Source organism: Sceloporus undulatus, chromosome 3 (assembly GCF_019175285.1).
Source record: "Sceloporus undulatus isolate JIND9_A2432 ecotype Alabama chromosome 3, SceUnd_v1.1, whole genome shotgun sequence".
In the NCBI taxonomy this organism is placed as follows: Eukaryota; Metazoa; Chordata; class Lepidosauria; order Squamata; family Phrynosomatidae; genus Sceloporus; species Sceloporus undulatus.
This window is the reverse complement of record NC_056524.1, coordinates 193,029,678-193,050,989: the sequence shown is the minus strand read 5'-3', so window position 1 is coordinate 193,050,989 and position 21,312 is coordinate 193,029,678. Positions and strand designations below refer to the sequence as shown.

At 37.8% G+C, this 21,312-nt stretch overlaps 1 protein-coding gene across 1 annotated transcript in view; it reads left to right on the top strand.

Moving 5' to 3' along the window:
• GPR26 (G protein-coupled receptor 26) overlaps positions 1-21,312 on the top strand; it is a 36,066-nt gene that overhangs the window by 4,193 nt on the left and 10,561 nt on the right. The window lies entirely within an intron of this gene.

Here is a 21,312-nt window from a genome sequence, read left to right as displayed (position 1 = left end):
CCATCATCATCATCATCATCATCATCATCATCATCATCATCATCATCATCATCATCATCCCTGCTTAAGTCTTGCAGACCCAGGGGTGTAGTTTATAGACCATTAATGATTCATCACAGTTCAAAGCAGTATTGAATTTAGGTACAGACTAATCTATCAGTTTTGGGCCTAACCAGAAAGTTTTTATCAAATCATTCAAAGCCCTCAACGATCTGCTATGGTCAAACTGAAGAGGCAGAACTATTTCTGGTATGGACAGAATGATGTTGTTCCTGCTTGACATGTAGCTGTTACAGAAGATTAGGGAAAAATGGGGTGGAAAAGAAGAAAAAGAAACAATCCTAATTCGGTACTACTAATTGGAGTAAATGCTGCTGCTGCTGCTGCTGTTGCTGCTGCTGTTAAATGCCTTCAAATTAACTGACTTAGGCAACACTATCATGGGATTTTCTTGGCAAGACTTATTCAGAGAATGTTTGTCTTTGCCTTCCTCTGAATGTAGCCTATAGCACCTGCTCTTCCCTGATGGTCTTTCTCTTCTAAGTACTAAACAGACCTGACCTTGCTTAGATGCTGAGATCAGACAGGACCTGGAGCCTTTGGGGTATTTAGGCTTATTGAGCAAGACTTATTAACACCAGGATTCAAACCTAGACTTTTCAGAGTTCCACATTCCAAGCCCACTGCTTGCATGGGTGAAACTGTCAGTTTTTCTTTTCCTACATTTGAATTTTTAAGATCTCAAGTTATTTCTGTCAAATAGATGAAAAATAAATGGCAAACTTTGAAAATATAACCAAAAACAGAACTAGACATAGCCATATTAGACTGAAAAATCAGTATTCAAAGGGATCATGTAGCACTTTTAAGCTTAACTGGGGGGAGGGGGGAGAGAAAGCTGGTAGCATGGGTTTTCATAGACTCAAATCTGCGAAACTCTGTGAAAGCTCAAGTCTATGAAAGCTCAAGCTACCAGCTTCTTCCTTTCAATTAGTCTCAAAGGTGCTACAAGATCCTTTTACAGACTGAACTAGAAGCATTTCTCACCCATCCCTAATTGAACTTGTTCAACCACATACTATCAGCATTTCTATTTAATGTAGTTTCAGTTTTACTTCTTGGTTTTGATTTTGGTTTTCATGCCCCACCCCTTATTATCAGAGGAGATTGTATGACATGTACAGTAGGCCATTGGTATCCACTGGGATTTGGTTCCAAGATCCCAATGGATACCAAAATCCATGGATGCTCAAGTCTTATTAAATACAATGGCATAATAAAATGGTGTCCCTTATATAAAACAGCAAAATCAAGGCTTGCTTTTTAGAATTTATATTTTAATATTTTCAAGCCATGTATGGTTCAGTCTGTGGGTAAAGAATTTGTGGATACAGAGGGCTGACTATGGAGTTAAATGCATTGGCTTTGCTCCCACGATAGACACGGGGTGTAACTTTAAGAAAACAGATCTTATTGCATTTCCCCATTGCTGGGGAGTACACAGCCCACTTGCAACCTGGGCTTCTCCAGGCTCCTCCTGCATCTTTTCATTCTTGAAAAGATATGGCAGAAGCCCAGGTTGACAGGGAAATGAGATAAGATCCACTTTCTTAAAGTTATACCATATATCTATCATGGGAGCAAAGTCAATGCGATAAACTGCTATACAGTATCTGTCGTCTATTAACAACAATGGAGAAAGTGGAGCCCCCTAGAAGTTGCTGCATGACAACTTCCATCAGCTTTAGGCCAGCATTTTTCAACCACTTTGGGAGTCGAATGATCTTTTTACAGGGGTCACCTAAGGCCACCAGAAAACACATATTTCCAATGGTCTTTGGAATCGAGACAACGCTCAGGGGTCACCACAACATGAGGAACTGTATTAAAGGGTTGCGGCATTATGAAGGTTGAGAACCACTGCTCTAGGCAGAAAAGCTAATAGCTAGGATGCAAGAACTGAAGACCAACAACATGTGAATAGTTGTACCTTGCTCAGCTGTGTCCAAGAATTTAACTAAGTATTAACTAGGTTGATTTTATGTTTGTGTAGATCCAGTCAAATGCAAAGACAGAAACAAAAAACCAACCCATTTCCTTTCCATTCTTGCCTGAATCTGTTGTTCTCATAAGCCCATCAAGCCCCCTACCTGTCGCTTGTATTCATGTGATTCATTTTATTACTTGTGGTATGCATAGCTTTAATATTTTTATACAGTCTGCCCAAGGCAAACATTTAACTAAGAAGCAAAATGCCCCAAAGTATTGGAGATACTTTGTTTTGCTTGAAAAGAAAGTGGGTAATCTGTGATTGATTAATGTCAAAATGAAATTGGATGCTTTAGGAAGCAATGGATCATATTCTGTCTGCTAAAGTGCCTTCTTCATGCCAATTATGCTGTTCTTGTTGTGGCTGTTTGCCTTCAAGTCGTTTCCAAGTTAAGGTGACCCCAAGATAAATCTATCATAGGGTAAATCTATCATAGGTTGTCAAGTTCCTTCAGTGGGGGTTTGCTGCTGTCATCCTCTGAGACTGAGAGAGTGTGACTTGCACAAGGTCACACAGTGGATTTCCATGTCCGATCCAGCATTTGAACCCTGATCTGCAGGGTCCTAGTCCAATGGCCAAAACATTACACTACAATGTAATGATGTAGGTCCCTCATCATTTATGTAATCAATCTTAATTTTATGTAGGTCCAACAGCTTGGTCTCTGAAGCATAGGGTACAGTTGGGCTACTGACTATGGGTAACCTTGGTTAATATTTAAATACCATTAAAGTTATATTTCCTTCTTCTGTGACATGGTAGGGTAATATAGGTTATATGATATTATAATGAGTATTAATTATATTATATTAATTGTATAATTAAATGTAGTAATTAAGGATACAAATTAAAATATCCTTAATTATAATATTTTTAATACCATAATCTCTCATAATGTAAGCTATAAATCCATATTTTTTTAAAGAACAGAAACAGTAGCTGAATTTGTGTGGTTGGAATGAGTGATTCAGTACCAAACAACAAGCTGTCCCTTTTTTTCTGAATTTGTAGGATGTCACATTGTAACGTTATTTACAAGCCTTTTATCAATGTGTAACAGGACTATGCAGTGAGACAGCTGAATTTTTTTAAAGTAGAAAGATGCCTTATGGTGCCTTATGTGGGGGTGGACAAAGAGTTCCACAGCAGTATCCCTTCAGTTCCCTTTGATGGCACTTCAAAAATAGTATCCTTGTTTTTGGTCTTTAAACAGGGGAAATGGAAGAAATCAGATACCTTTAAACTAAGAGCAAGCAACTTCCCAGAATGCAGGGAAGCACACTAGGCTTTCCAGAACCAAGTGGGACCACACTGTCATACAGTCTGATGCTGGCATTGCTGTGGCCATTTGGCAGAAGCTTCTGGACTGCCACTGTCACAATCACCATCAAAATTAGGCAGCAAGTGCAATGACTCCGGATGGTGAAAGGTGTTAGACTGAGCATCCTCCTCTATCACAAAGCACCATGAGACGGTGGGTCAGAAAGTTCACATCCCTTCATCAGGAGAAGAAGGATTCTGCAGCAGTGATAGTCACCAGAGAAGGAAGGAAGGAAGGAAGGGACATACAGTAGATGTCTCTGGCTTATGACATTGCAGTTCAAACCCACACACGACCTTATGAGAAAATCCTATAAGCACTGTCTTTTTCATCCAGAGAATAGGCTTTCCAACTTTGGTGATTATAATAAGGAATGGCAGGCTAATTGTCCTTGTGGTTATGGTTTGAAAGCCAAAGATGTATAAATGTATATACCACCAAGAAACCTTGCACAGCCAGCCTTCTGTATCCACAGATTCTGCATCCATGTGTTTAACTATCCAAGGTTTGAAAATATTCCTCTCCCCCACCAAATATTTCCAAAAGGTAAACCTTGATTTTGCCATTTTATAAAAGTGACACCATTTTACTACCCCGTTGTATATAATGGGATTTGAGATTTTGGTATCCATGGGAGGTCCTGGATCCAAACTCCAGCAGATAGAATGGGTCTACTGTACATGCTTGAGGTTTCAATCAATGTTGGCAGGGCTGTCTACTCAAATTTTGAAAGACTATCTTTTCACACTAGCAATACATATCCTTTCTAATGTATGCTACGGATCCTTTCATACTACACAGTTAAGATTCCACTTTCACTGTTATGGCTGCATTCTATGATATCCTGGAGTTTACAGTTTTGTGAGTATGTGGAAGAGAGCCTTCTCAGTGGCTGTTTGCATGCTTTGAAATCCCCTTCTGAGGAGGCTATGCTGACCTGCTCCCTGTTTTCCTTTTGACATCAGGTAAAGACTTTTTTTTCTTTAAGCAGTCTTTTAATGTGTAAATACTTGCAAGGAGGCTTCTTATGGGGAAAGGTGTTTTATTTTTAACTTTTATATGCTTTTTAATGATTTTATACTGTTTATAATCTATTGTTTTAACCTGAATATTTTAATTGTGCTTAAAAAAATTATTGTTTTTAGCTCATTCTTTTTGTGAGCTGCCAAGTTCTACTCAGGGAGCAAGATGGCATATAATTTTAATTGAATTAAATTAATACTTTGATGAGGCATTAGAGCTCTTTGGCTCAGAATTCTAAGTTGTGTTGTTGTTGTGTGCCTTCAAGTCATTTCTGACATGCTGACCCTAAGGTGAACTTATCATAGGGCTTTCTTGATAAGATTTGTTCAGAGGTGGTTTAACTCTGAGGCTGAGAGAGTGTGACTGTCCAAGTTCAGTCAGTAGGTTTCCATGGCCAACTTGGGATTTGAACCCCCGTCTCCAGAGTTGTAGTCCAGTGCTCAAACCACTACAACATGCAGGCCTTATTACTCTTTTCTAAACACTCTCCCTTAAATTGCAAATCTCAGGATTCCATAGGATATAGACATGATAGTTAAAACAGAATCATAGTGCTATAATTGTGTAGTGTGAAAGGGTTCTAAAACTAAGCTGGAAACAAATAAATTAATACAGGTGGTGGTTCAGCAACCCATGTTGTTTCCAGTTTCCTCCATCAATGTTCTGAAGTCTGAATCAAAGCTGATTGGCAAGGCTGACTTAACTACATAGGTGTTGGCGTAAATTTCATTGTTATGATTGATGAAAGTAAATTCTGAGATGATCAATCAGTAATGACCAATGATAGATTTCACTGAAATTTATAGGATTTTCTGCATTTTCCATATTTCGTGTAATTTGTACTAATCTTCTGTAAATCCTTCTTTGGGAATAAGTCCCAGTAAAAAGAATGAAAAAAATAAAAAGAATTGCATGGTTAGGTAAATTTTCAATCCTAATTGTAAGAAATGAGGAACCAAAGCTTATGAGTGACATGTGACAAAGAAGAAAATAGAAACTTGATTACAAAATTAGATTCACCAAAGATTTTGATTGTAATTAACAATATAGTACAGCCTTTCTTATTCAAATGATTTGGGAGACATTCAGTGTTATTATCTTAAGTTTGTTTAAATAGGAGTACTGATTACACAGAGAATATAGTTAGAGAACTATACACACACACACACACACACAGCTATTTATAACAACAACAACATAGCCTATCAATTTAGATTAAAAAAATTGCTAGTTCATTTTCTAATATAAAGATTCTACTGTATTTAAAGAAAAGAAAAAAAAATATAGGTTAAGGCTTCAACTCTATACACAATTTGTCATTCTGTGCCTTCAAATCATTTCTGATTTAGAGCAACCCTAAGGCAAACTTCTCATGGGACTTTCTTGGCAAGAGTTGCTCTGGTTGAGTGTTGCCTTTGCCCTCCCTATGAGGCTGAGAGTGTGCAGTTTGCCTAAGATCACCGCTTAGATTCATATGGCCAAGCAGGGATTCGAACTCTGGTCTCCAGAGTCATAATCCAATGCTCAAACCATGCTGGGTCTGCAATTATTTGATAATGAACCCCATCAACTCCATGAAAGTTAGTTTTGAGTAGACATAGATAATCTCACTCTGTATATTTGTTACGCTGTCAGCAAAACTGTATGCCTAGTGAAATGTTCAATATTTTAAGATATCAAAACTAAAAATTTCATTAATCAGCCAAAATTTCAACTGCATTTCTTGGAATCCAAGAAATAATCTGTGGTCCTGTGGCAGCCAAAGGGGGGGGGGGGGAATGAAGATCAATCCGGTGTTAATATCTAGGATGCAGAACAGCAAAGCTCAATACATTATATACTTTTTATAAAGGAAAACATATAGATGAAAATGTACACAGAACATATACTCCCAATGCAATCTTCTATACATTTATTCAAAAATCCTAATCCAATGAGGTCAATCCCAGTTGAAATGAAATAAAACCACACTCTTAAATGACAATATCTAAAACAGAGAACTGTTAAGGGGAAGCAAATGATGTTATGTAGATGGAGGGGGGGAGATCTTTGGGGAAAAAGATATAGCAAGGAAAAAACCTCAAAAAGGAAGAACAATGAACAAAATTTTAAACTAAACACCATTTGGATGTTTCCATTGTTTTCAACTTGGTTTCTTAAGTGCATTCAGATTGCATTCAGAACATGAGGTATTTGTTACATTTTTAAAAAAAGTTATTTTGTCGTATATAAATAAATACCTGCATTCTTCTGTCATGGAGGTGGCTTATTTTATTACTGTAGTGCCCCAGAACTCCATCACATTTTCCCATCCTCACTTGCCTTAAAACAACAACAACAAACTTTGTGTTTCTTAAAACTTCTGCACTTTCCCTTCCATGCCCTTAGTCCCCATTCAGTCCATCAAATCCATCTATTCCTGAAATTTTCCTCTGCTCTCCACCAGCTTGCAATATATATATATATGCACACAGTTTTGGACTACTTGCTGTCTTTTGTTTGTTTGTTTTTGGAACCTGATCCCTCTCACTACTTTTATCAGAGCATCTGACTTCATGTACATGGCACTATATATATGGTTCATACAAATCGGTAAGCCCAATTATTGGTCACACTGGGGATTTGGGTACACTGAAGTCACCATATTGGCAATCTAGCCATCCATGGACTGGAGCTCTCATGGATTGCCCCACTACCATATTAGCCAATGATGACACATATCCACAGGTGTGCTGATGTGGGGGCATGCACATCATTGCTCATTGACTAATATGAGCTTCAGCTCTTATGTTTTTTTCTATCCACGGGAGCCAACAGAAACAAAACATTGCAGATGGAAAGGGCCCACTGTATTAGATACTACCAATAACTACATATAACAATTTAATACTATTGTAGCATTTGTATGGTACATATTTTCTATAGTTGGCAAAATGATATAGAGATTAAAAAGTTTATTTTTTATTTGCAATTCCTATTGTTGGCAAGAGATTGTTAGCACTGTTGTTATCTTTTGTGACTGTGTGAATTTCTAGGAATATACAACTAAAAGACTCCCATAAATTATTTCTCATAGCAAAAAGACCCATGTTAGTCTCTTTCATGCTTGGATATCAACATACATCCTATATAGCAAGCAAGACTTCACATAGCTGTCTTTGAATCAGAAGAGAGCCAGAAGAAAGGTGAAATATAAGGTGGGATATTTAAATAACTAACATTAGCCAATGATGCAGCATCCACACATACAGCCTTCCTTGAACTAAGATGACTTCCCCATCTTTACTCACTCACTTCTGTTCCCAAGTACACTTTCATTACACCTGGCATGGGAGGGAAAAGCTATTCCTAACAAATTCATACATTTCCCTGCAAGAGAAAAAGCTAGGAATATGAGGAAATTTCATATTTCTTATGGCTTATAGCCAAATATGTACTTGACCTTCAAAAAACAAAGACATGGAGAGAGAAAGGTGTTATCTATTGCTCCCAAATCTGACTTTAGCATCCTCAGTTAAATGCTCACTTTTTATTTTATTTTATTTGGTCTATAATAATTTCAGTCTGTTTGGCCAGGAACATCTCAGTCCAGCTACTCTTGTCCATTGTACTGAAAGACATGAAGAGAAAAGGAAAAGAGGACAGCCCTCCTTAACCTGAGAGTTTTAATCCAGCAAATCAGAAGGGCCCTGGATTGGGAACAGCTGCTCAAGGGCATGATGACCTCCAAGCAGGACATTTTTCCAGATAATTTGAATGGAGAAGAGTACACACAGAAAACAGGATCTATTTCCTATATTTTTATTACAAGGGCAAGACCACACGTTTCTAGTAAAGCCATGTTGTTTTTAATTAAATCTCAGGCATACCTTTCTTAACAATATTGCCTTGTTGCTGTATTCATTATGGCCCACTGGTAAAACTGAGAAGGAGTAATCACTTTAATGAAATAATTTGAATGTAATTGGTTGAAATATGTGTATCCCTTGAATATCATTTAATATCAGGGTGGCACACCATGAAACAAGTTTAACAAATGTAAATGGTTATGTAAAAAATGTAAATGTGAAAAACAATTGAAACAGACGAAAGTAATTCAACATTATAACTTTTAACAAGATAAAACAAGCTATTTCAAATCAGTTAAAGCAGTTTAATACAATTTGAAATGATAGTGCATGTGTAGATTCAGATAAAATTAATTGGACCTCAAAGGGTTTAATCAAAAGCCATGTTTTACTTAGCACCAGAATGGCACTAGTGTTTGTTGCAATTGGGACTCAAAAGGAAAAGCATTTCACAATTGTGCTGCTTTATTGGGATCCATCCTCAAACAGGTACATAGAAGGAGAGACACTTCAGATACTAAAGGTCTCAAGCTGTATAGGCCTTTGAATATCAGCCCAATGCTTTAATTCAGGCTGGAATTGTATTGGTAGCCAGTGCAGCTCCTTAAAATCTGCGGTTATATAGCTTCTCTGTGATGTTCTTCTAATCAGCAATCTGTTTCTTTGCACTAACTGCAACCTCCAAGTCATCTTCAAGGGCAGCCTCATATAGACTACATTACAGTAATCTAATATGGAAGTTACTGTGAATGGACTATTATAACTAGGATACCCTTATCCAAGAAAGGCCATTTTGGTGGAGCAAATAAACCTGGCCCTATACACTCTAAGATATGGAGTTTACTTGGATTTTTACTGACAAGGAGTACTCCCAAATTATACAAGGAGTAAAGTCGACTCCATGTGGGTTTGGCTCCAGGGTCCACCGTGGATAACAAATTCCATGGATGCTCAAGTCCCATTACAGTGGGCTAGTAAAATGGTGTCTCTTATATAAACAAAGCAAAATAAAGGTTTGCTTTCTGCGGTGTATATATCTTTGAAATATTTTAATCCATGGATAGAGGACCAACTGTACTCCCTAACAATACACGGTTCTTCATAAAGAATGGAACTCCACCCAGGAAAGTTTGCTTACCCAATTGTCAGATGTAGAAACCACAATTCCACAGAATATCAATCTTATTGGGATTCAATTTAGTTTACTGGCTCCCACCCAGCCTTTTACAGGATCTTGACACTGATCCAGCACCTGTGCAGCCCAAGTTGATTCTGTTAAGAAGGAGAAATATAGCTGAGTATCAGCTGTGTCTCAGCTGTGTGCTGATAGCAACCCACATGCAAATTCCTAATGATATCACCTACTGCCATCCAGCAAATATTAAACAACATGAGAGATAGGGTGGAACACTGTGGCATTCCACAGCTTCATTGCCATGAGACTGAGCAGGAATCCACCAATTACACTCTCTGGTATTGAAATGTAAGTAAGAGTTGAATCACAGTACCTTATATTCCCATCCCACAGACCTGCTTCTCTGAAATACACTAACCAATTACCTCAAAAGCCACTGAGTGATCGAGCAAGTTCTCGATGGTGGTCTAGAGTAATTTGTCTGTCAGAGCAACTAAGGCTTTATTGATTGACCAGAAACCAGACTGAAATAGATCCAAATAATGTTTTCTCCAAATAAGTTTTAAGTTGCCAGTCTACCACCCTCTCAAGCACCTTACCTTGATAGGGGATAGTAACAATGAAGTGGTAATTTTTACATATTTCTGGATCCATGTCCTCTTTAGGAAAAGACACACCATGACCTTCTTCAAGCCAGTGAGCATCTGATCCAGGGAAAAATGACGTGTTTAATATCCCTCAAACCCCTCTACCTGTGCTACATCTTATTCATCAAGATACAGAAAGCTTACATGTGTGGGATTAATTCAAGGATTTTGTTCATATCATGAAGTTGCATATAATACAACTTACCCCAACACATAAGTGGGCCATATTGTAAAGCCCTATCTCTTTGTGCATCTGACATCTTCCCTCCCTGGTAATCCAGGCATTCAGGATGGGGTTCTAGTTCACATGGGGGCTAGCACATGTACCGTTGCATAACTGTGGTTTCCTCAATCTAAATTTTGACATCCTATGTGCATATCATAGCCACAGTGCCAGGGGAAGCTGCACAGTAAGTCAGGTTGCCTATGTCCAAAAGGAGCTGTAAACAAAACATAAACATTAAAATGTTTAAAAGGTTGTCAGTGAGTGTTTAGGGCAACTTATGAGGAAGACATACATTTCTAAAATCTGGCCCTCGCCTCTCAAGTCATAAGGAAATGTGTTTTAACTTACGGGTCATACAGACTTCATTTTTTGTAGTGTGACAATGCGAATCATCTCACTCATGCATTCCAGGTTCAATATTCACACTATGGAACCACATCGATGTGCATTTCTGCAAGTTTGGTTGCTCACACATGGAAGCATTTGAATAAACATGGATTCAATAATGCAAATGCATTCAGCACCCCTTTTTGGGTATGCAGCATTTTATCCCAGGTCTATTTTGGTCTGTTCACATTGGTTAGTCACACTACAGATTATGCAGATTTAAAAAAAAACCCTCAGGAAAACCCCCAATATCAATTATCCCAGATTAAGCTTTTTTGGCAGCCCTCCCAAATTTAATCAGGAGCATTCAGGATGTGTGTGAACAATGGAGATTTAACCTGGATTCATCCTGGATTATTGTCACAGTGTGACTAGTCCCCTGAATACCATAATGCATTTTTCTTTTTAGGAATTTGTAAAGTAGAATAGCAGATAGACAGCTGAATTTGAGGTAGTTTAAATTAATATATTTCTTACTGAGAAGACAAACATAATCTATTAAGTATGGAAGAAGTAGTTTCAATTCACTTTTTTCCCCTTCTGGAGGGAAAAAACTATGTTTTTACTCTGTTAATTCATTTTAGACATCTTGCCCATGAAACAGGTCCCTTACTTCAAAATTTCAAAGTAAAGTAAATAATTAATATATACAATCACATTCTACAAAATACCATTCAAAAATGGGAAGCTTGAAACAGTATGGAGATCTGTAGTACAATCCTGAACATGTCTGCTAAATTAGTCTCACTGAATTCAAACTACCTTCTTTAGAGGTAAGCGCATATTGGAGGGGTAGCCCTCCAGAGATTGTTAGCTTTCAGCTCCCATCATCCTGCCCCATTAGCAGGTAGGCATCATATCAAACAACATCTGGAGAGTCATATGTCAGAAAGGCTATTAAAAGTGAGACTGAGACAATAACTTTGTTTGACATTGTATCATTTTCTGGCACTGAAAAACATGCCTATCTTATTAATTTTGTTTGGTTTGTTTTTGTTTGTTAGCTTGCTTGCTTTTTGTAAGTTTTTTTGTCTTTTTTGCTATTTACTGCCGAAATGCAGGCACTTATGACATTTTAATAAGGGTGAAAAAAAGAAATATCAAGGACACCAAGGTTATGTTCTCTGGCGAAACTAAGCAAGAGAACACTGACACTAATTGCCAGAGTTTTGCAACCTTCTTCTTGAACCAACTTGTACATGTAATTCTGACTATTTCAGTGGGGAATCTGGGTGGATCATAGGTTTCATAGGTTTGTTTTATTATTGTGTTTTCTACCTATGTAGAACAGAAGATAGCATTTGAACACATTCTAGACCTTAAAAGAAAACTATACAAAGCTTCCAACAGATTTGTCCTGTGTGTATTTACAGCATGGAAAAGAGAGAGAAAAAGAGAAAAAAAAAGTTTTGCATAACCATTTATAGTCTAGCTCTGTTCATGTATTTACCTGAACATATGACGGCTATATAGTGGCTAGGGCACATGGCCATTAATGTCAAGCCTACCCTTTTACATCTCTTTCCTTAACCTTTAACCTGGTAGTCCTCAACCTTCCTACATTACATAGGGAGGGCTACAGAAAACACTCTATTTAAGTTCCCATGCTCACTTGCACATGGATAGAATGTTCCATGTCATCAGGGACCCCACTTTTCCCAGGCCTCCCATCATGAGGAGTATTCTACTCAAGTGAACAAGAGTTGAACCTCCTTGTGCACTTTGCCACTTTGCACAGCAAGGTGAGTACTTAGGGCGTAGGACAGAAAATCACAGTGGTATAGGGGTTAAATCATCCTTGTTCCCACTTGCAACCTTCATGCATTCAGGTGGCTTGTAGTTTATACTCAGGAATGTATGTATTCCCATGATGCTCTTGAGTATGAGGATCTGACTGGCAATTAACAAGGTTGGTCCTACATTTCCCCCCACATCTTTTTCAGTTTCTTAATACCTTACTTTTATTGTATTTCATGACATTGGTGTATAATTTGCAGACATGTTTATCCCTGCCATTTCAGATGATTGCATTTCAACATATTGATCTTATTACAATCACTCCCTATTACTGTTTGCTGAGAGTAAATATAGCACTAATTTATATTTTTTCATCTTCATCATTATCATCATCATCACCTTCACTACCATATTTCAAAACCATAATGACAAAGAAGGTCTATTGCACAAGTGAAAAAAATTAATTATTTGGTCTTTTTACTTGAATTGTTTGGTAGATGGATGAACAGACAGCCTTTCATAGGCACCCACATGGATGCATTGGCCACCTGCACATAAAAATGCCCTGATAATTGTTATTTATTTCAGTACATACATAAATCATCCTTATCATCATCAAGTTGGGGAATAGCAACTGATTAAAATACAACATATAGCATCAGTTAAAAACACATAAATTAAAATACATGAACCAATTAAAACAGTATCAGTTTTTTTTAAAAAAAAAAAAGACCAATGCATACCAAAACAATCAGTCCATAGTTTAAAATTCATAAATTAGAACTCATAATTTAAAAATCACCTGCATAGACCTTCCAGAAGAGACTGGTCTTTAATGCTGTTTTAAATGCATATTTAACTGTTGAATCTCTTCTTACGGGTCATTCCATAGGTTAGAAGTGACTAAAGAAAAAGTCCTCTGGGTGACAGTTGCCAACCTAGTTCTGACTGATTGGTGGAATGACATTACCACATAACCCCTGTTCTTGCAGCAGTCGTGTCAATTTTTTAAAAATAGGAGGATACCGGGTTCAGAGCAGCCAAAATCACACATCTTTGCAATCTTTAATCCTTCCTCCCTACCCAGCATGCCCTTCAGATTTTTTAAAAATATATTTTTATTTATTTTTATTTTAACTTTTTCATACAATTCTGGAGCTCTGCTACTCTGATGTAAGCTTTTCTTCACAAGAAAAGGTGAGGGGAAGGCAATTAGGCTGCTTGGAAATAACAAGGAGATAGTAAAGAGGATGGAGACAGAGGAGAGGAGGAGACTGAGACACCACGTGACTATCAGTATTGCAACTGACTTGGCAGTGATGTTTCACACCTGAGGACTAGTGTGATTGGGAAGTCATTGATGGGTTTCCCCCGTCAATGAATAGTGCCACAGCAGCTATGGGTCAGGGACACAGAGGCATAGTAATGCAATATTGCCAAAGCCACTTTTTCCCAAATCTAATTGCAGTTTAAAAACCACATGTAGTAATCTCCCAAATGTCCTCCAGAGGACTTGAGTGTACAGGCAGATTATATGGGAGGAGATGATTCCATAGGGAACTTGCACCTGAACCAGGTAGGACTTTAAAGATAATAACCAACTTTTTACCTTGCCTGAGAACTAACTGACACCCAGTGAAGTGATTTTAATATTGATTTAATATGATCACTCCTAGATGTAACAGGAACCAGTTTGGCTGCCATGTTTTGAACTAGTTGAAGTTTCTGAACATATTTCATGTACGAAGTACATGAATGTACGAAGTTCAGCCTTGAGGTTACCAGGGTGTGCACTACCGCCTTTAGGTCCTCCATTTCTAGAAAGGGGCACAGCTGCTGTAACAGCTAAAGCAGATAAGCATTCCTGACTGTGGCATCTATTTGAGATTCATTTGGAGTGATGAATCCAGAAACATCCCCAGCCTGTGACCACAGTCTTTCAAGGGGAGTGTAACCTTCTCCAGGACTGGTTGACACACCTCCAAACCCAAATTAGGATCCTTGACAGTAAGCACTAGTGTTGTAAAATGACAGAATAATTCATCTTGTACTTGAAGAATGGTGGCTTTTTAGCTAATACTCAAGAGGACAGGATCAGAACTCAAAATGAATTTGACAGATTCGGGAGCTGGCCCAAAACTAACAGAATGAACAAGGATGAAACTACATCTAGGCAAGAAGAATCAAATGCAGGGTGACTGATATCTGGCTGGAAACCAGTATGTGTGAAAAAGATCTAGGGGGTCTTAGTAGACCACAAGCTAAACACGAGTCAAAAATTCTAGGCTATATCAACAAGAGTATAGTGTCTAGACCAAGGAAAGTAGTAGTGCTACTCGATTCTGATTTGTTTAGACCTTACATGGAACGCTGTGTACAGTTCTGGGCAGCACAAATCAAGAAGGATATTGATAAACTGGAAACTGAAGTGAGACAAAGATTATGAAAAGTCTGGAAACAAAGCCTTATGAAGAACAACCTAGGAAGTTGGGTATGTTTACTTGGAGAGAGACTGTTTAAGTATTTGAAGGGGTGCCATATAGAAGATGGAACAAACTTGTTTTCTGCTGCTCTAGAGGCTAGAACATGAATTAATAGATTCAAATTAAAAGGGAAAAGATTCCACATAAATATGAGGAAGAACTTCTTTACTGTAAGAATTGTTTGACAGTATAATTCATTATTCCAGAGGGTGGTGGATTCTCCATCTCTGGAGGAGTTTAAATGGAGGTCAGATTTGAATCTTTCAAAAATACTTTATTGGTATATTACTTCATATACAGTTGGACTAGATTGCCCTTGTGGTTCTTTGCAACTCTCAGATTTGAGGATTCTATTGTTGTATGATCTACATTGTAGTGTAGTATCTTGCTTTACTTAGAGATGTAAGATTTTAGCCCTAAATACTTATTAGACAAATGTTACAGTTGGTGGAGGTGATGTCATTGGAGAAGTGATTATGTTCTCAATTTCAGCCTAAAATTCAAAGCAGCTTTCCAGGGTGATGAATTCATTTCAGGGGATGAGATCCAGAATCTTGGATAACTCCTTTGTGGTTCAGACTACAACCCCTTGGGAATTCACTGGTCCATTAACATGGGCCTGTTACAGACAGGCCAAAATAAAGCTGCTTCGAGTCACTTTGGAGGTATGGTATTTCAATGATGCATGAGTCCTAAGAGTCCAAAAGCCATACCAAAGCAGCACTCCAGTGTTTAGGACTGGAGTGCTGCTTTGGTGCGGCTTTTGGACTCTTAGGACTCATGCATCATTGAAATACCATACCTCCAAAGTGACTCGAAGCAGCTTTATTTTGGCCTGTCTGTAACAGGCCATAGTAACCATCAACCCTGGCTGGTTGGAATTATTCAATGTCAGCCAAAAACCCTGCTCAGAATGTAACAAGTTCCAGAAGGAGGCATTTGCAGGTAGCAATCCATCATAACATCACACTTAGAGGAATAACTAACTGAGGATGTGTGACAGCATGAGCTGAAAGACGAGTTCTGTTTAACCATATTTAAATGTCAGAGGCAACCTGAACGAAAAAGCTCAGTTTTCTCTAGCTACTTTTCTAGTCTATGTACAGAAATAGCACTGATTGCAGCTAAGTGTTTTATCAGGACATCAAGGCTATTTTAAGATCCTAATGGCTTTTCACATCAGTGAAAACAGCCTAGAATTGGCTCAGATCTGGACCACCTTAGGCCAATTACATGCCCTGTATATTTAGTATTTCTACACCCAGCACAGCAGTAAGTTTACAGACAAGCCATGCAATTTCCAAGGTGGGTTTATTTTAATTTCATCCTATTTTGTCCCCTTGAATTTCCACCATACTTGTGTGAGAAATCCCAAATAATGAAGCCAAACATGGTAGTATTTCATGTGTTGTTGTACACTTGTTGTTTTATGCCTTCAAGTCAGTAGTGCCTTATATCAACTCTAAAGTGATCCTATCAGACCTTTCCTGGCAGAATTTGTTCTCAGGGGACTGTCTTACCTTCCCCTGAGGCTGAGAGAGTATGACTTGCCCAAGGTCACCAAGTGGGTTTCATAGCCAAGCAAAGATTTGACCCAGATCTCCCAGTGTCCTAGTGTCCTCAAACCATGATACAATGCTGGCTCTCACTATTTCACTTAGCAAGTATTAATAAATAGATGTTTAAAAAGCTTGAAAAGTCACGTTGCAAAGCAATTCATTTGGAAAGCACAGTGTATGGAAACAGTGTGATTTGTATTTCTAAAATACTTCTGTGTTCCACCAATTCTCTGCTTATATCATTCCATTAAAAATTTATTTCCACAGACTTGATCCAAGTTCCACAAGTTTTCTAAGATAGCCCAAAAATAGTCCGAGAAAATATCTGGATTTTTCTGACTGATTGTGACTGAAGTAACAGGAGAGTTATCTAGATTTTGACAACCCACAAAATATTGAGGATGAGCTATGTTCTCACACCTCCAACACTGAGTATCATTCAGTCTGTCAATATATGATGTTAAGGCCTGAACACATTAATGCCATTAAATGTATGTAAGTATTTAATAGGACCAGTTTTTTCTTCTTTAAATGGCAGCTGTAGGGTGTGTATCATGCCTGGCTGGGTGGCTGATTAGGGCCACAAGTTTGGCATGGAAGGAGAGGATATTTAGCCTTTTATGAACACACTATGGTTTTGTCAGAGCACCTCACATAGGTTACTATTAGCTATGAGGATATCACTAAAACTAGATTTTTAAAGACATTCTCAAGTTAATTTCTAAGGCATGTCATGTAGTGCAGAATGGCAAGCTTCCCATGTGTCATACACCAATCCCTCTAGCCAAATCTTTGCCTCACCTGAAATCTTGGAATTACATTTGATTCAGAATTTGTTTTTTAAATTCCACACATTTTTCTAACAAACTCTTTTTAGTTTTCAATTCAAGTGTTAAGGCTGCTTTTTGGACAAATGTCCAAATGTCCAGGCATTACCCTATACAATTAAGAGATTAACAAAGCAGTCCTGTGGAAGTGTGTGTACCAAAGAAGAACTGGGAACCACCACTTCCAATGGCCTGCTGGATCATGTCATCCAGGGCTGATGAAGCAGGAAAGTTTTTTTTTCTTCCTTTCTGTACCATTTTTTAAAAACCAGTCTCTTTGCATGGGTCCAGTGCTTGTATTATTCTTCCTTGTTAAATGAAATATAGGAAGACTTTGGGTTCTGTGCACCAAATAATTCTTTTAGTGCCCCAAATATACTCTGAAAATGTCCCTTTGCTGCTCACAAAATGCTGCTTGTAGCAAATCTATCAGGCAGCTGCAAATCTATAGAATTCCAGCCAAATAGACCATTGCTCAAAAGATCTATGTGGATTATATTAAAACTCCTACAGTTCTCCAGGCTCTGTTATGTCTATATTACACACTCACCTACCGTATTGTAAAGTATCTTGGGAACATAAGAAGAATATGTTATATATATTGTATATTCTTCAAAATATGAGTTTTTGTAGAATAAAATAATAATAATAAAAAGTAAAATAACTTGGAATGAAAAAATGAGGCTTCCATATTTTGAACTAAATGTTCCAGCCTTACAAATGGGCTTTGAAACTTCTATTTCAGGTTTACTTGAATGTATGTTCTATTAAAAAAATACTATCAAAATGTTCTACCTGTAAAATTGGGTTAATGTGGAGCCAGCGTGGTGTAGTGGTTTGAGTGTTGGACTACGACACTGGGGAGTCCATGGTTCAAATCCCCACTCAGCAATAGAAACCTTAGACAAGTCACATCCTCTTAGCTTCAGAGAAAGTCAAGGGCAAATTCCCTCTGAACAAATGCTGCCGAGGAAACCCCATGATAAGATATAACATTTGGCTCTTTAAAATCCCTGCTAGATGGGTTATAGATAGAAATAAGCACATTGCTTATTTGAATGAGTGGAGATAACATATCCACTATCAGATGACTTCATTCTAATCAGTTTGACTTCTCTCCCACATTTAAAGTATTTAATTCTCTCTTTTTTCCATGAAGAATATTTTATATGAAGAAAATTGTTGATTTGGGTAAATTCTGTTCAGAAGCAAGCTGAAATGAAATGTTCACCAGTGGCCAATTGTAATAGGAACCAATATTTCTAGCGTGGAAGATGAATATATTGCATCTGCTGTTAAAGATGAGGGACCTGTCTAAAAACCTTGCAGTTGTATTTCAGACTCACAAATATGGTTGAATGTACAGGTACTCAAACCAAATTGTTTCAAGAATGAAGCCCTCTGCCCAGATGTACAAATATGTCTTTTCTGTTTTCCCCACATTGGATTTTTTTTTAAATATCCTCAGTTTGTAATTTTAATGGATAGAATTGTTTAATCCTTTTTTTGGGGGGGGTTGTATATATTGTATTTTTTAAAGGTTGTACGCTGCTTTGATTGTGGTAACAAAAAGCGGGATATGAATTAAAGTTTTATTTATTATTATTTAGTTCTTTCCACCCCAATATGAAAAGATTTGCAAATTCTGATAACTGTAATCAAAACCAGTCTGAAGTGAAATTCTCACCCATTCTTATAGGGTCAATATGCCTTACTATATTGACTAACTGGAATGTTGCAGTTCAGTATTAGTTTTGTTCATGCACTTCGTAGAAAGCTTTAAAGCTGAACAGTCCACTTTGAAGGTGTTTGGACCTCTCAAAGTGAAAGGCATATCTTCTCTGAAGTGGTCCAAACCTAAATGGAGATCTACAATTGATTCAGAGAGTTGCTTGGATTGAAGCCAAAATTAAAACTATTATGTTAATGAATCAGATGCAAAGTGTTCAGAAAAGGAAAACACCAGAAAACTGAAAGGGAGTGGAAGAGGTTGGGTGTGATTTCGGAAGTGGTAAATCTTGTTTTCAGTGGCTGAAACTACAGCTTTTCTAAGGCTGTAGTTTGAAACTGCAGTATTAATGCAGTTTGACACCACTTTAGTTGTCATGACTCCATCCTTTGGAATCCTGGGATTTGTAGTCTGTTGTGGCACCAGAGTCCTCTGACAGAAAAGGTTGACTATCTCACAAAACTACAAATTTCAGAATCCCATATCATTGAGCCACAAAAATTAAAGTAGTGTTAAACTGCATTAATTCTGCAGTAGAGAATGTTCTAGCAATGTATTAAATGTTTTCAAGTACTGTCCCGACAACAGTACCGGCTGCTAATAAAAGTTCATACATGGATGTAATGCCTTTATTTGGCTTCTTCATATGCCAAGACTGAAACGGTGTAGCAATGTGGCTAGCTAATGCTGTGGTGCTTGCTTAAAATTTTTAGATGCTCAAAAACATGTTCAAAAATGTCCAAAATGTTGATCAGTCCTTATAATGTCCTAACCTCTGTGCTTGTTCTTCTGAACATTTTGCAAGAGTTTTCTTAGCAGAACCTCAGGGGTGAGAATCGTGTGGCCCAACAAATATCATGAAAATGCAACTCCCAGTACTCCTTACCCTTGACTATGCTGGCTAGAGTTGCTGGAACTTGCATCTGGAGATCGGCGTGACTCCCACAATGTATATAATGTTGCTCACTAAATCAAGGCTCCCATGCTCAAATTCCCAATACCTAACTGCTTAAAATTCCTCCCTTCAGAACATGCCAGAATATATGCATGCAAATGCCATCCAGTTTGCCTAAGAAATAAAGAGTTTATGTCTCTTTCAGAAAAGACAGAACCCAAATGATAGATTTGCCTTAGACTTGCCATAAGTCAAAATGACTAGAAGACACACAACAACAACAAAGGAGGAAAACAGGAGGAGGAAAGAGAAACACATACATTTTCAAAGCAGCTGAAAAAGTTGGGTAACAGAGAATTGATCAGGACAGTTGGGGGCATGTCATAGTATACTGGGGAAAATGCTGTCTCACCCCCACATCAGTTAGTGGAAGAAGCAATACTTTATATAACTGTCTTTCAAAGCACATGCCACTGCTAGCAGTGGTACAGTGTAGCCAGAGTTTGGAGGGCCATTTTAATAAGCAGAAATTAAAATGTTGTCTATTACTAGCAACAAACTCCTCTGTTCCAGTACCATCACTAGGACTGGAGTCACTCAGTGCGGTAATTCAACATGTCAGCCCACCCACTGATCTCCTCTCACATCACACCATACAGAATACTTAGTAAAAAAAAATTGTACTGATGTTCCTCATAAATCATAATTTCCATGTATCACTGAATGGAATGGCAATAATTGTGACAGAAACAAACAGTAATATTAAAATTATACCTTTAAATTATAATATCATGCACACAGTCTAAATTTATTTACATTTACATACCGTACTTTCATGTGGTTAATATGAAAATTTGGTAAGGTGTGATGTTTTCAAAGAATTTTTTAAATTTTGAAATTGAAACTTTAAAATTTTAATTTTTTTAGAAAAAAACTGAAATCTTTCCTTTCTCTGTACACTGAACCTCACCCCACTCATGCCATCTCTTCCTCTGAGCTTCAGTGTTTTAAAAGGACACAGGTGAATGCCACAGCCCATTTCTGACAAAAGGCATATGTTTAAGTATTAGTAGTGTCACACAAACACCCTTAGGATGTCACCTAGTGCAGCCTGAACCCATCCCCTCATCCCCCGAGTGAGGCCCCTGCTCTGCTCCCTCTATGGCTGGAAAACCCTCTATAGCTGGATTTCCTCCCCAAACATTGTATGTATGTATGTTATGAGTTACTCCTGTTGTAATTGAAAGTATTTGTGGGTTTGCTTGGTCTTGAGTTGGCAAGCTTAACAAAATATCTGCTCCTGACAGAGATCAAAACACTTTGAAATGGTTTTAGATCAACACAGGTATCTATATTTTGGGACCTTCTGTGGAGACGTTGCTATGAGGGCTGTCCTTGTGAGGGCCTGAACTTCAAATTTATTGCTACACACCACTGTCTAGCAG